At 37.6% G+C, this 13,455-nt stretch overlaps 1 protein-coding gene across 1 annotated transcript in view; it reads right to left on the bottom strand.

The window, feature by feature from the left end:
* Positions 1-13,455, bottom strand: part of LOC117420633 (platelet-derived growth factor C-like) — a 134,009-nt gene that overhangs the window by 62,647 nt on the left and 57,907 nt on the right. The window lies entirely within an intron of this gene.

The following is a 13,455-nucleotide window of genomic DNA, read 5'->3' as shown; positions in this document are numbered from 1 at the left end:
TATTTATAAAATAAGTAATCATCAAAGGGTAAAATAATGTTAATTGCAGATTGTTATCTCCCTTTTCCATAATAGGAGGTAATCTGACAAAGATAATATTCTTCAATTTCATTTTGTAAACTGTTTCTGTTTCTGTAATTTCCACGTCAAATCATGAAGTTGGTCAACTAGTGAATAACCCATCAACCAGGAAAAATAAAATAACTTGGATACATTCATTTCTTTACAATTCAATTCCTGCTCTAACTTAACAGCTGATCAACAGGATCCAGATGTGAGCTACAAAATATTTAATTGCTGCATGAGATATGGCACACAGTTTACAAATTACAGCATTAAAAAACAAATATCTTAATATATACATCATTGAGCATGTGGTGACCACAGTAGCAGGTTGTGGTAACATCCATTAAATATAACATCGATTACATATTAGGGTTCCAATTACTTTTTCCTTTGAAAGGTTCACTTGGGAGGGTAACTACAAATCATATAAAAATGTTAGCGCTTTGATGTGGTAAGGAACTGCTCTAGCATAGATGAGATTGTACACTTTATCTCAGTAATGCCTTTCACCTCGTCATGCCAAAGAAAAAGGGAAGCCAAGTGATTTATTGTACTAATGTCCTGTGCGAATTTCAACTATTTGATAATGAGGGCATTCAGATGAGAATGTTCTGGCAGTATGTTTCAGTGAACTCATCTACCCGGGGCATTGGGTAGGCATCACATTTAGAGACTTTGTTTAATTTAATTGGTCGTTACAAAAGCGTCACGTTCCATTAGGTTTTGGGACCAATACTATTGGACCGGTCCACTCACTGGACGACTCCTCTATGACTCATACTTGGAGCATTTTCTCCACCTCGGCTCTTACTTCTGCTCTCTTGGCTTCGGGTACTCCATATGGCCTCAACCTTACTCTGACACCGGGTGCTGTCACGATTATTACCTTTGTTCTACCTGGCAAAATGCAAAAACAAATCACTATTCATAAAAAAAAAAAAAAAAAAAAAAAAAAACTCTCTAACCTCCTGACACTGTACAACATTTAAGTTGGGGCCCTGTGACAGGCTAGCTGTAGGGGTGACGTCAGACCAGAAAGGAGTACACAGACAGACAGTAGTGGCAAGTGAAACTGAAGCGCTGTGGCGCTCAGTGATTTATTGTAAAATAAAAGGTTTAAACAGAAAACAGGACACGGCACTTGTGGCCAAAATAAACAGACAAACAAAACGGATTAACACTAAAACAAACAGTGGACTAACAGACAAACAATCACGGTGAGTAAAAATAGTTATATTTTCCTTTGTTTTTAAATTCTCTCCTCTCCATACTCGTTCTCTACTTACCGAACACACAACCCCGAGTGAGTAAAACGTGCATCTGTATATACTGTTGTGCCGGGATTCAATTACTAATTAATCATTTACTTGAATCCCAGCACGTGAACTCATTTGTGCAACCCTGTGCTCACATACTATTAAATACTTTAAATGCACTTGAAGTGAAGTGCAATCCCCGTGCCTAAATACAATTATACATTTTAAACACTCGTGCTCATTACCCACATTATATCCTGTGTACCAACTATAATACACCAACATTAACACACTACATACAACATAAAACACAAAAATACATACAGGGGCGGGGCACATTGCCACAGGCCCACATTTATTTTAGAAGTTGGTGCAGTAGCATCCACAGCCTCGACTTCTTTTGCCACAAGCCCGGTATCCCGATGCTTCCACGGCTTGAGCAGGTTTACATGGTATAACTGCTCTTTTTTCCTATGGTCGTGCTGTCTGACCTTATAATTAACTGTCCCTTCAATAATCTCATAGGGTCCCTGCCACCGAGCAAATAGCCTCCTCTCTGGAGTAGGAACTAACAACAACGCTCTGTCTCTGGGCTGAAACGTTCTAACGTTGGCCCCTTGATTGTAATTGTGTGACTGGGCAGCCTGTGCTTTTTCTAAATGCTCTCTCACAATAGGGGTAACCTTTTTAATCTTGTTCCCCATATCGAGGAGATGCTCAATTACATGTATCCCTGCGCTAGTTTGTCCCTCCCAAATCTCCTTGACAATGTCAAGAATTCCCAGTGGCTGACGGCCATACAAAAGCTCGAAAGGTGAAAACCCGGTCGAAGATTGGGGCACCTCACAGACTGCAAACATCAAATACGGGAGCAACAGGTCCCAATCCTTTCCAACCTTAGTGATTACTTAACTTAACATACTTTTTAATGTTTTATTAAATCGCTTCACAAGCCTGTCACACTGTGGATGGTATAATAAGGTGTGGATCGGCTTTATTTTAAGCTTGGAGACAAACGGTGTTCCCGGGTCTGTCAGAATTTCCTTTGGAATTCTGACTTGGGTAAACAGTTGCACCAACTCCTTTGCAATAATTTTTGATACAGTATTGTGGAGTGGTATTGCTTCAGGGTAGGCAACCGGTTTATCAGCCTGACCAGGTCCATTGCAATATAAGGGGATCTCGTTTATTGGAAGTGGCACTAACGGGGCTCTGAACTGGGTGTGGGGACTAGTTTTCTAGCATTAGGAGCATGAACTGCAGTATTGTTCAACATTTTTATAATTCCCCCCTCCAATAAAACCTCTTAAGGATGCGCTGGGCCGTTTTCTCTTTACCCAAACGTGCTCCAAACAAGAGGCTACGTGACAGACATAGGAACCAACAGTTGTTCGGCCTCCGATTCCCCAATCCGGGTGACACAATACAGAAGAGCATTTTTCACAATATATAGTCTAGTGGACCCTTAGTTTCCCCGTCTACCAGTACCCCATTCACCATCTTCATCTAGACAATGTGGGGAATCTGTAAAAAAAAATGGCCAACAAGATGCTCGGATATATTGTGAAAAGTGTTGAATTTAAATCAAGGGATGTAATGTTAAAACTTTACAATGCATTAGTAAGACCTCATCTAGAATATTGTGTTCAGTTCTGGTCACTTCGTTACAAAAAGGATATTGCTGCTCTAGAAAGAGTGCAATGAAGAGCAACCAGAATTATCCCGGGTTTAAAAGGCATGTCATATGCAGGCAGGCTAAAATAATTGAATCTATTCAGTCTTGAACAAAAAAGACTACGCGGCGATCTGATTCAAGCATTCAAAATTCTAAAAAGTATTGACAATGTCGACCCAAGGGAATTTTTCGACCTGAAAAAAGAAACAAGGACCAGGGGTTACAAATGGAGATTAGATAAAGGGGCATTCAGAGGAGAAAATAGGAGGCACTTTTTTTACAAAGAGAATTATGAGGGCCTGGAACCAACTCCTCAGTAATGTTGTTGAAGCTGACACCCTGGGATCATTCAAGAAGCTGCTTGATGAGATTCTGGGATCAATAAGCTACTAACAACCAAACGAGCAAGATGGGCTGAATGGCCTCCTCTCATTTGTAAACTTTCTTTTGTTCTTCTTATATTCTTATTACAACCCAAAAGTTTGGTCATCATCCTCAATGGCAAGCCAGATATCTCCTATTTCATTGATTATACTTTCAGGTTTACATTGAGTGCTGACCCCCTTTCTAGCATGTTTTACAGGGTCCCCCACCAAGACACCCTCCTCTGGGGCCCCTCTATATTCGTCTGCTCGTCTTTGTTTATGGGACTTCCTTGTTTTCCGTTTTCCTGTAAACAACTCTGGTTCAGTAAACGGAAACACACTCAACAAGCTGTCAGGTGGGACAACTTTCCCTTTACTATTTTCGGTAGGGGCAGCTAATTACCCTTGCAAGGTTATCAAGTCCTTAAAACCTGGATAGGCTCTCCCCAGTATCACCTCATCCGGCAACTTCGGGATTACACCAACTCTTGACACATTTTCATTTCCCCGAAACTCGACTTTGGCCTGAGAAGTCGGGTAGAAATTAACATCCCTGTGTATGCATGCAATGCCTGTCCTGAGACTGTGATCTAACCAACATAATTGCACCCCCAGAGTCTGCTAGAGCTTGGGCCTCTTTCCCGTTTACAATGACTGGAATCATATACTGTTGCCCATCCAGAGCCACATTAACTACAATTATGAGCCCACAGTAATTACTATCACCCATATTACACAGCATGGGCTCACTTTCGTTGGGGCACTGTACAGCAATTTGCCCTTACTCATTACATTTGTCGTATGCTGGTTCACCCATATCAACCCTCTATACCCCTTTTTGTCCCTGTCTCTTCATGACCACAGACCACTCTCAGCGAACAAATAAAAAAATAAAGTTTAAAATAAAGCTTCCATTTTTTTTCTAGAATCTGCACCAGCAAAACTCTTGAACAGTGCTGCCCTTTCCCAAAGTGTATAATGTCATTAACTGTACAGCACACACCTTTACTGCCAATGCAAATCATTTATTTGGATACATTTCCTTCATATCCACACTGACTTATTATTATTATTATTTATTTCTTAGCAGATGCCCTTATCCAGGGCGACTTACAATCGTAAGCAAATACATTTCAAGTGTTACAATACAAGTAATACATTTTTGTAATTTAAAGTCAGAGTCTTGTAGATCATATTTTTCTTTTCTGAAGTCTGCCCCCCCCCCCCCATTTAACGATGTACATTTTTTTCTATCTTGGTACATCCTTTACATTTTCAGTTTGTGTAAACCTATATGCAGCCCTTAACAATCCATGAGTAGGAGAAGATTGCTTATCCTTCCCAGAATCCTCCAGGAAAATGACATTGTAGTGCAGTTCACCTGTTAATATGTGAATAATTTATCCGTATCCAAAAACAGGACCTACCACCAGACAAATTTGAGATATGAACTTAGCAAAACACGTAGATTTGTACTCAATTTTACATGAAACATAAGAGTTCAATGACACTACATGCTGGGTACCTGCAGAACAACAGTTAGATGTTGATAGCTATAACAAGTAAAGGCAAGCACACATATTTTATACAACAGGTATTTTATTTGCAATTGGAAGAGATATGTTGTACTTCAGAATTAATCTTTATAAGCTGCGAAGAGAATTCCCTTTTAAGCCATTCATTCAAATGGCAAGTCATATATACTGTATAAAAGCAAGGGATTGTTAGGAATGCCTTATCTCAGACACTGTTACCATGAAGAGATGATTGAAACTCTGTCTTTTGGCTGGTTTCACAGATCACAAAAAAGGTCTGTCCGGGAACCTCCCTCAACCAACCCATCACTAAAAAGGAATGCCTTTATTTTAACTTAGGTCAACTTATAGTTGAAGAAATGTGTTTGCAAATGACTTAATCAGTGTTAACACTTCAGACATTTAGTCAACATATCAAGAGTACCAAAGCTTCCATGACTCGTCTCTGGAGACTAAAAAGAACTGTCAGTCAGTGCTTCATAAACAGGCCTTAGGGTAGTAGTGTCCATTCTTGTATTCTGATAGACATCTGCAATCCCAAAAGGGCTAGGGGAAGCTGGTACAATGGGCTTATTCTGACTTTGATGGTATTACTATTTTTTGGGATAAATAAATCATTGTCATTCACAGTAAATCTCTTTAGAATTTCACAGCAAACAAACAAGCAAAAAAAACCCTCCCAAAAAGTTTACAGTTCTAACAACAATAGAAGCAGATCTTTTTAAAGTGCTATTACAGCAACAGTTAGTGACTAATTGACTAATAGTATATTTACACTTGCAACTCGGACCTGAGCTGGCTTAGAGACGATCAGATTAAAAGATTCTTATTATTTGAGCCACCCCATTTACACTTGAGCACAGCCCTAAGATGGCTTTGGCCCTGTATGAGCACACATAGCCCCTGAACTGTAGTGCGTGCCCAATGACATCATTTCGACTATCCTTGCTTGAAGATATTTCCCCTCCCCAAAACACCTGCACGTGGAATATTATCATTGAATAAATTGTGCAATAAAACACTCAATTTGACAATCACCAAGACAATAATGTTATTGTTATACATCGCAAATACACCCCATGTACAGGAACAAATACACTTAAAATGTAAAGTTATATAAACAGGGTCATGGTATAGTGGCTTCAGCAAAGCATGTGTCGGTGGTTTATTTTCCCTGACAAAGCTGGTTAGTTCCTTTAATCTTGTTCAGCAAGTTCCAAACAACAATGAATTTCTGTTTGATCATCTTCACTGCTTTGTTTTTCTATAGTATTCCCTACACAGTTTGAAATGTTTGAGTGAGAAACTACTGGCACACAATCCGTCATTACCACAGAGGCAGCTGCTCCCATAATGCCAACATGCTTTTAATTACATTGGAATTGCACTTGAGCAAAAACGCTGCTAATTTCTTACATATTGATTACTGTAAATATGCATTTTAGGTACCGCCATGTACAGTAATTTGACTCATGTGGTGTATATGGAGTACATATGTTTTTTATGCAATGGAAACATCCCTTTACACACTATGGTAATTAAACAAGAGCATGTGACTCTATACAGCAGGGTTTCAAAGAAAATCTGCCAAGTAATTAATTTAAGGACATCCTCATTAAAATTGAATAATTACACAGATAAAACTGAAATCACAGTTTTAAATAAATCAAAACCCAATGTTAACAGTCAGTCAATTAGTAAGAAACACATATTTTAACAGATTACAGACCTTGTGGGGTGGGGGATTTTATAGATTCTATGATTTGCCTAAAAAACTTTCCTGTGTACAGTAATCAGCATATTTATGTACACAAACCTGCACCACACACACTGTTTTATATGCTTCTTTTATGGATGTTATGTTTTATGTTTGGAAGTTTCCATGATTTTTAGAACTTGTGTTATAAGCACCTTCATAATGGTGGTGGAATGAAATATGCAAAAATTGCAGATTGTTATAACAAAGCGTTCCCCCAGAACCCAGACAACCTACCAACTGGCTATTAATAGATGTAAGCATAATCATAGTATAGCGCACATTGGTGTGATCATCTGAGTTAGGCAAACATGCTTGTAATCTATTACACTTTTTGAGATAAAGAAATAAATCCATAAAGTTACCATGAAGCCCTCCTCAAACCAAACGCCTGTCGAGCAACGTGAACAAGTGAAAAATTATAGAATATATTGATACTGGCTGTAGCGCAAAGTGTGAATTTGGAAATGTATTGTTCTTTGTTCTTTTTCACTCGCTTACCCCATTCGCTTTGGAATTAACTAGTGGGAACCAGGAATTTGTGTATTTTTATGTGGAAGTGGCAATGGACGAGGAGCTCATTATTGTGAGCTTGGACTCCTCAAGCAAAGGAAATTTGATCCCCTTTGTCCGGTATGAAGATGGCTTTAGACCATTACAATCCAAAACCATGTTAATACATACAAACAGTATACTTACTACAAAAGTTCAAAGGGAAGTTTTTTTTCCCCAAACAAGGAAAAAATAACCCTTTTCTCATATCACACATAACAGGAGATAACAAAAGTAGCTCTGTAAAATAAAGGTGAACTGTGTGTCTGAAATGGCTAGGTTTCTAAGGGTTGTTTGGTCTATGTTTAAGCTAGTTTCCCGTTTATCATTAATATCACATCCTGCTGTTGGTATATTTTAAGTTAAAGATAGACTTATCCCCCCCCCCCCCCCCATCCATGTTACATTATAAACTGCACAAGTTGATCTCTGTAGCTAATTGCATCAAACATGACTTTTCCTTGACCCAATTTTCTAGCTAAACAACTTTGATCACAAAGAAGAACAGTGGTACTGTTGCGGTACAGTATTACCATTGTGCTTTCTTACATATTACTAGGTCTCCTACCAAGAAGCCAATGGTAATCATTAACTTTCTAAAACTTAAATGGTATATACCCTCAAACAAGAAAGCAAATTAAACACATTTTATATGGAAATGCTGACAACAGCTATGGTAATTAAAGTAAGAACATAATAATCTCTAGGTGAAGAAATTGTATCCCTCTGTTGCATGATTTATATTTTAGGTAGGTCAGTATTGCTAATTAAAAACAAAACATTGCATTTGCCTTTTTAAGACTGATGTAATTAAATCCAAACTAAGTAGCCCAAGAAAACATTTTATGAGCAAACTCATTCTTTTATAGCACAAGAGAAATAGGCAGAAATGAATTATTCATCCACAGCAACCAGCATGCAAATTATAGTTTAGTTTTGTCACGTTGTGCCCCTCGAGCTACAGTAGCACAGGTGCATATCAACAATGCAAGCATGACTACAAAACCATCACTAGAGTTAAAGAAACCAAGAAGCATTAACAGACCCCACAATAATGTTACAATCCACGCCAACAAGAACAGAGTAATAAAGAAACTTAAAACATTTCATACAGCTTATCATTTCTTGATTTTGTTATTTTTAATCCACATTTTTCGTAATATGTAACAAATAAACAAGGGTATTTAGAGCTATGCTGGTAATAAGCAGTGTATGCAGCAACTTGATCCATTCTGATCATTTTTCACCTGCTGTGATGATGTCATCTTGACATGGTCCCAATTCAGTTAAAAGATTATTTGTTAATTAATTTTGCTAAATTAATTACATCAAATAGACCCCCACAACAACTGTATCATGTTTATATAATATTTAAAACAACTGTTATGCTCCAAATTTTACTTTACTTGCTTGTGCTTGCTGTGCTTTCATAGTGTTTTTACTATACTTTACTGCATTGCTGAGTTACCTTGATACATTTTACTGAAATAAACTTTCACAGGGTTCTTTAATAAAATATAACCCCAGCACCATATAGCTTGCAACAATGCCTAATATGTTGTTGTCATAATAAAAGTACTTGCAAGTCTGTATAGTACCTCTATGAATCCCTTTTGGAGAGATGTACTGTACCAGCAAAGCATTACTTGTTTTTTGGCAGGTATTGCACAAACACTATCAGCCAAACTCAACATTATTGAAGTTTACCAGTGCCCAATGCAACATCACAGATAACAGTTATTATCATTTCTCAGAGGGAGGAAGACATAACAACAGGGAAGGATCTGCATGGCACTAATTACATCATTTCTTTTTTTTTTAAATATAATAAATCTGCAAATCTGTCTTTATCAACCACCTTGTGATTTGAAACTACTTACTTAAAATACATACTGTATGATCTATGCATCTAATCATGTGATGGAATAAAAAACAAACTAAAAACAACTGAAAGAAATATAAGTACATAATATAAGTACAAGTGATTAAGGCCCTGCAAAATTCACAGGAGAATTAAAACAGGACTAACCGCTCCAGCCACTCCAGCTAAACGGATCTAAAGAAAGGAATCAGCACATTCTGGATAATTACAAAATACCCCCTAATTACAAGGGACAATTATGTCCATTCTAGAAATTGATGTGTTTAAAGAAAAAGCTTTCGAGACTTGATGTTTTAGAAAAAATGGATGCACCACAAAATCAAAAAAAGCATTTATTTGAGAGATTGCATGCAGCAGTGGTTCGAAAGCCATAATGTTAGAGTTTATTAAACGTATAATAAAGTTGCAGAATTAATAAATACATACTGAGCACTGGCACAAGAGTTGCACAGCACAGATGCCAGTATAAACAAACAGTGTGTTAAAACTTTCCAACGTTTATGAAAAATTGACACACTACTACAACCCTGATCAATGCAGAATAAAATCACGTTTTATTCAACCAGTTCACAAGTTTCTGAAGGCAGTAAGGACTTTCATCCCACAACAAGTTTGTAGTTCGGATACCGAAACCCTCCCGTTAGATTCTGTTCCAGTGTATGATGCTTACTGTGAATCAGAAATGGAGGGATATCAGCTATATGCAAAAGGAAACGGTAGTGGAATTTATTTGACTGAATTATGGACAAATGCAGAATAATTAATTCCCAATTTAGCAAGAAAGGCTAAAAGATATTTGTCAGTTCTTACCAATGCTGTGGATGCTGAAAGAAGTGTTTCTTCATGTGGACACATTTTCACAGAGTAACGCCAATACATAAGACCGACTTAACCAAACGATGATGCTTAAGTTTAACAGCAAAATATAATTCAGAAGAACTAAGAATGAACATAAGCAACACTTATGGACTCCTTATGATCAACCAAAACAAAACAAAACCAATAAAAAAAACACAGTTTTCCATCAAATGCCCAGATTCCAATAAAATCTTATATTTACTATACTTCTTCAGAGAAAAAAAAAATCTCCCCTTCTGTTGACAAACTACATATTTGTGCCAGGTGAAATACAGATATCAAGGAAATGTAATTTATGTCATTTATTTTTTTTAACAAATGATTTCCGTTAAAGTACACTGGTAAATTAAAACCTATACATAATGAGTTCTCTGAAATAATATTGAAAAAAAAACAACTTCCTTTTAAAATCCTGTTATACATATTCACAGGGATGTAAGGGTTAAATAAAGGTCAGTAGCCATCTGCAGCGTTCTGTTTATTATAATACTTTGTATTAACAGGATGAGCAATTCAAATGGGTAATGTAATGGGGTGATTGTTTAATGATTGCTCATTATGTGGCTTACTGTGGAAGCTATAATCGACATCTTGTGGCTAGAGGACTAAATTACAGGTTAAAAAACAACTGAAAAACTCAGGGCCCTGGTCATGATAAAAGAATAGTATAATGTAGTAAAGGAAAGTGAAAGTTTATATAACATGGTATAGAACAACATAGTAAAGCAATAACACACAGGCATGTGAAAACCAAGGGAAACTGCAAAAAGACTGAACATTTGCCCTGGTAAACTCTCACTAGTTCTTTTGGAGACATTCTTGAATTTGCAGCCAAGTGTGGACAAAAACTACATTGTGTACTACCTGTATTAGAAAAAAATGCCTTAAGCCTAAGGAGTCTTTCATCATAGCATTGGTTTTAATAGTACAGGACTACAAACTGGCGTTTTAATTTGAAAATAAAAAAGTTCCTTTTCGATGAAGTGTGGTTTTCCAATGTGTACAACAAAATACACATGTGTTAGTTATTAGAGTATTTGTTGTGGTTACTAGAATGCAGGTGCAGTAAATTCCAAACATGGCTTCAAATATTTATTGCTCTTGGTATACAGCAGTCGAAGAAGAATCTGAAAAGTGCACGTCAGTTTGAAAGATGGTTTGAAAGAGCTGTTCATTAACAGACTTCCCATTTTCTGATACAACAGGTTCTGTACACAAAGTCAAGCGGAAAGCCAATCTTCAATGCAACAGAATGTTTAATTAATCGAATTTGGCTATCATTGCACAAGCTCTAAAATAATCTAATAATTACTCACAGAAAAAAATAAATAAATCTCACAGTTGGCTCTTTTCATAACCTTGGTTTGTAATAAAGCAGCCTTGCTGGTGATGTTCCCTTACAAACTTTTGCACTGATACTTTTTCTAGCCACCAGCACACTGCATTTTCTGTGTCAATGGTAAAGGAACATGTTCTTGCCTGCTTCTTAATATACATTATACAGCATTTAGTACTATATAAAGCCTCATAAAGAATCCTATTCCAGCACACTTTGATATCCCAGGCATATTGCCATCTGTATCCTATTAAGCCTATTCTTGCATCAGCATGCCAATATAATATGTTTTCCAGGTTTTGCATACATCTAACATTATAGAATACTTCCCAAGGGCTAGACAAGTGCATTCTTCAATTAAAGCTGATAATCAGTAAGCGGAGCAGTGGTTTCTAGAGTAATTGCTTTAATTGAAAACTATGTTGTGTTTCTGAAAGGAGAATCCACCCACTAATCATATACATAATCGAGCTGTTTCTTGAAATAGCCATCTTGTCTACTCCTCCTTGTCATTTCTTTGTTCGGTACGCCTCCTCCCCTGCCTCCACCTTTCAGCGTGCCTTGTCTTCTCCTTTCTGAATTAACATTGTTAACAATACAGTTAAAGCTGTCTGGTTTATTGTTTGTGTTTTTTTAATAGCCATGCCTGACATTCATCAAAATTCCATGTTTCTATAAAATGTTTAACACTAATAAAATACCACATCCACTCACTGCATTTTAACATGGGAAAGCATTTGACATTAATGGCCTCATTCACCGTTTTCTTTTTTTCTGGTCGAATTAAACATACATTTCACATTAACCTTGTTTACCAGTAGCTGTCAAAATTAGTTTCAATGAGGTTTCACATATATACAATGCAAATAGTGTGTGATTACTCCCGTTACAAGTGGCACATGAATAAGTAAATATTGATTTTTTGAAGATGTCAGCTACTACAGTAAGACAGCTGCAGCACTGTGCACCTCGACCAAGGGTATTTTTTAAATTATTATTATTAAATAGTGCGTCCAATTATAATTTTTCCTGATTTTCTCCCAATTTGGAATGCCCAGTCGCTTTTCTCCTCACTGCAGCAATTCCCCCACATGGTTCAGGAGACCCAAAGATTCAGTGGGCATCTCCCGATCCCACGACCAAGCCAGCTTCCTTTTCACCCAGGAACTCGAAAGTGAATGTCAGCGAGCTACCGATCTCTGGAGGACAAAGGCCAGCCCTGCAGGTGTCTGCTCTGAGCTCACTGGGCGCCTGGCCAGAAACAGTCCTTGCCGGTTTTACCTCCCTAACCCATGGAAGTGCCAAAGCCAATGCGTCGCTCCCTTCGGAGTCCCCAGCGAAGACCAGCCTACTTCGCACAGCAAGGACACAAACCTGTGCTGTATGACTCACCCTGCGCAGCACACGGCTGTACTCTACCAGGTGAGCCACTCTGGGACTCCTGACCAAGGGTATTTTTGTCTAGAGCAAGCACTTTTGATTTCCCAGACAATTAAATAATAGCTAACTCAGACTAAATAGAGATTTTCGATTTGTGTCAAGAATTAACAAAGTGTTTACAATGCCAAACTAAAAGAAGCCATGGTCTGTTAGTGAAAGCCAAAGTGGCTGCAGCATTCCGATTCAATGCAACAAGTAACTTGCAAATGGATAGTGGGCGATTAACTGGCATAAGTCAACCTTCATTTTCAAGGGTGATAGAGCAGGTGTCTGAAGCTTTTGTGAAAAGAGCAGATACATATATATGGTTTCCACACACAGAGCAACAACTACAAAAAGTCAAACAGGACCTTTTTTTTACCATAAGTGGATTCCCTCGTGTGATGGGTGAAGTAGGTTGGACCCGGGACCCATGTGCTCATCTCCCCACCATCAAAGAATGAGCCCGCTTTCAGAAATCGCAAGCAATCTCATTCCATTAATGTCCAGATTACATGTAATGTCAACTATTACATTACTAATGTTACAATTAATTTCTCTGGGTCTTGCCTTGACTGATATTTTGGAGTTATCTTCAGTCCACACTATAATGAAAAGCCTTCCACTGGGTAGTGCTTGGCTTTTTGGTAACTAGTCTCTTAATTATTCAATATTCTTGTTTTTGTTATTCTAATTAAAACAATATGCTTAAAGTGAAAACAGCTGCAATTCAGACAACACAGAAATAGTCCTGT

The sequence above is a fragment of the Acipenser ruthenus genome, chromosome 1 (assembly GCF_902713425.1).
Source record: "Acipenser ruthenus chromosome 1, fAciRut3.2 maternal haplotype, whole genome shotgun sequence".
Taxonomy (NCBI): Eukaryota; Metazoa; Chordata; class Actinopteri; order Acipenseriformes; family Acipenseridae; genus Acipenser; species Acipenser ruthenus.
Note: the sequence above shows the minus strand (reverse complement) of the source record. Positions and strands in the feature narration are given on the sequence as shown.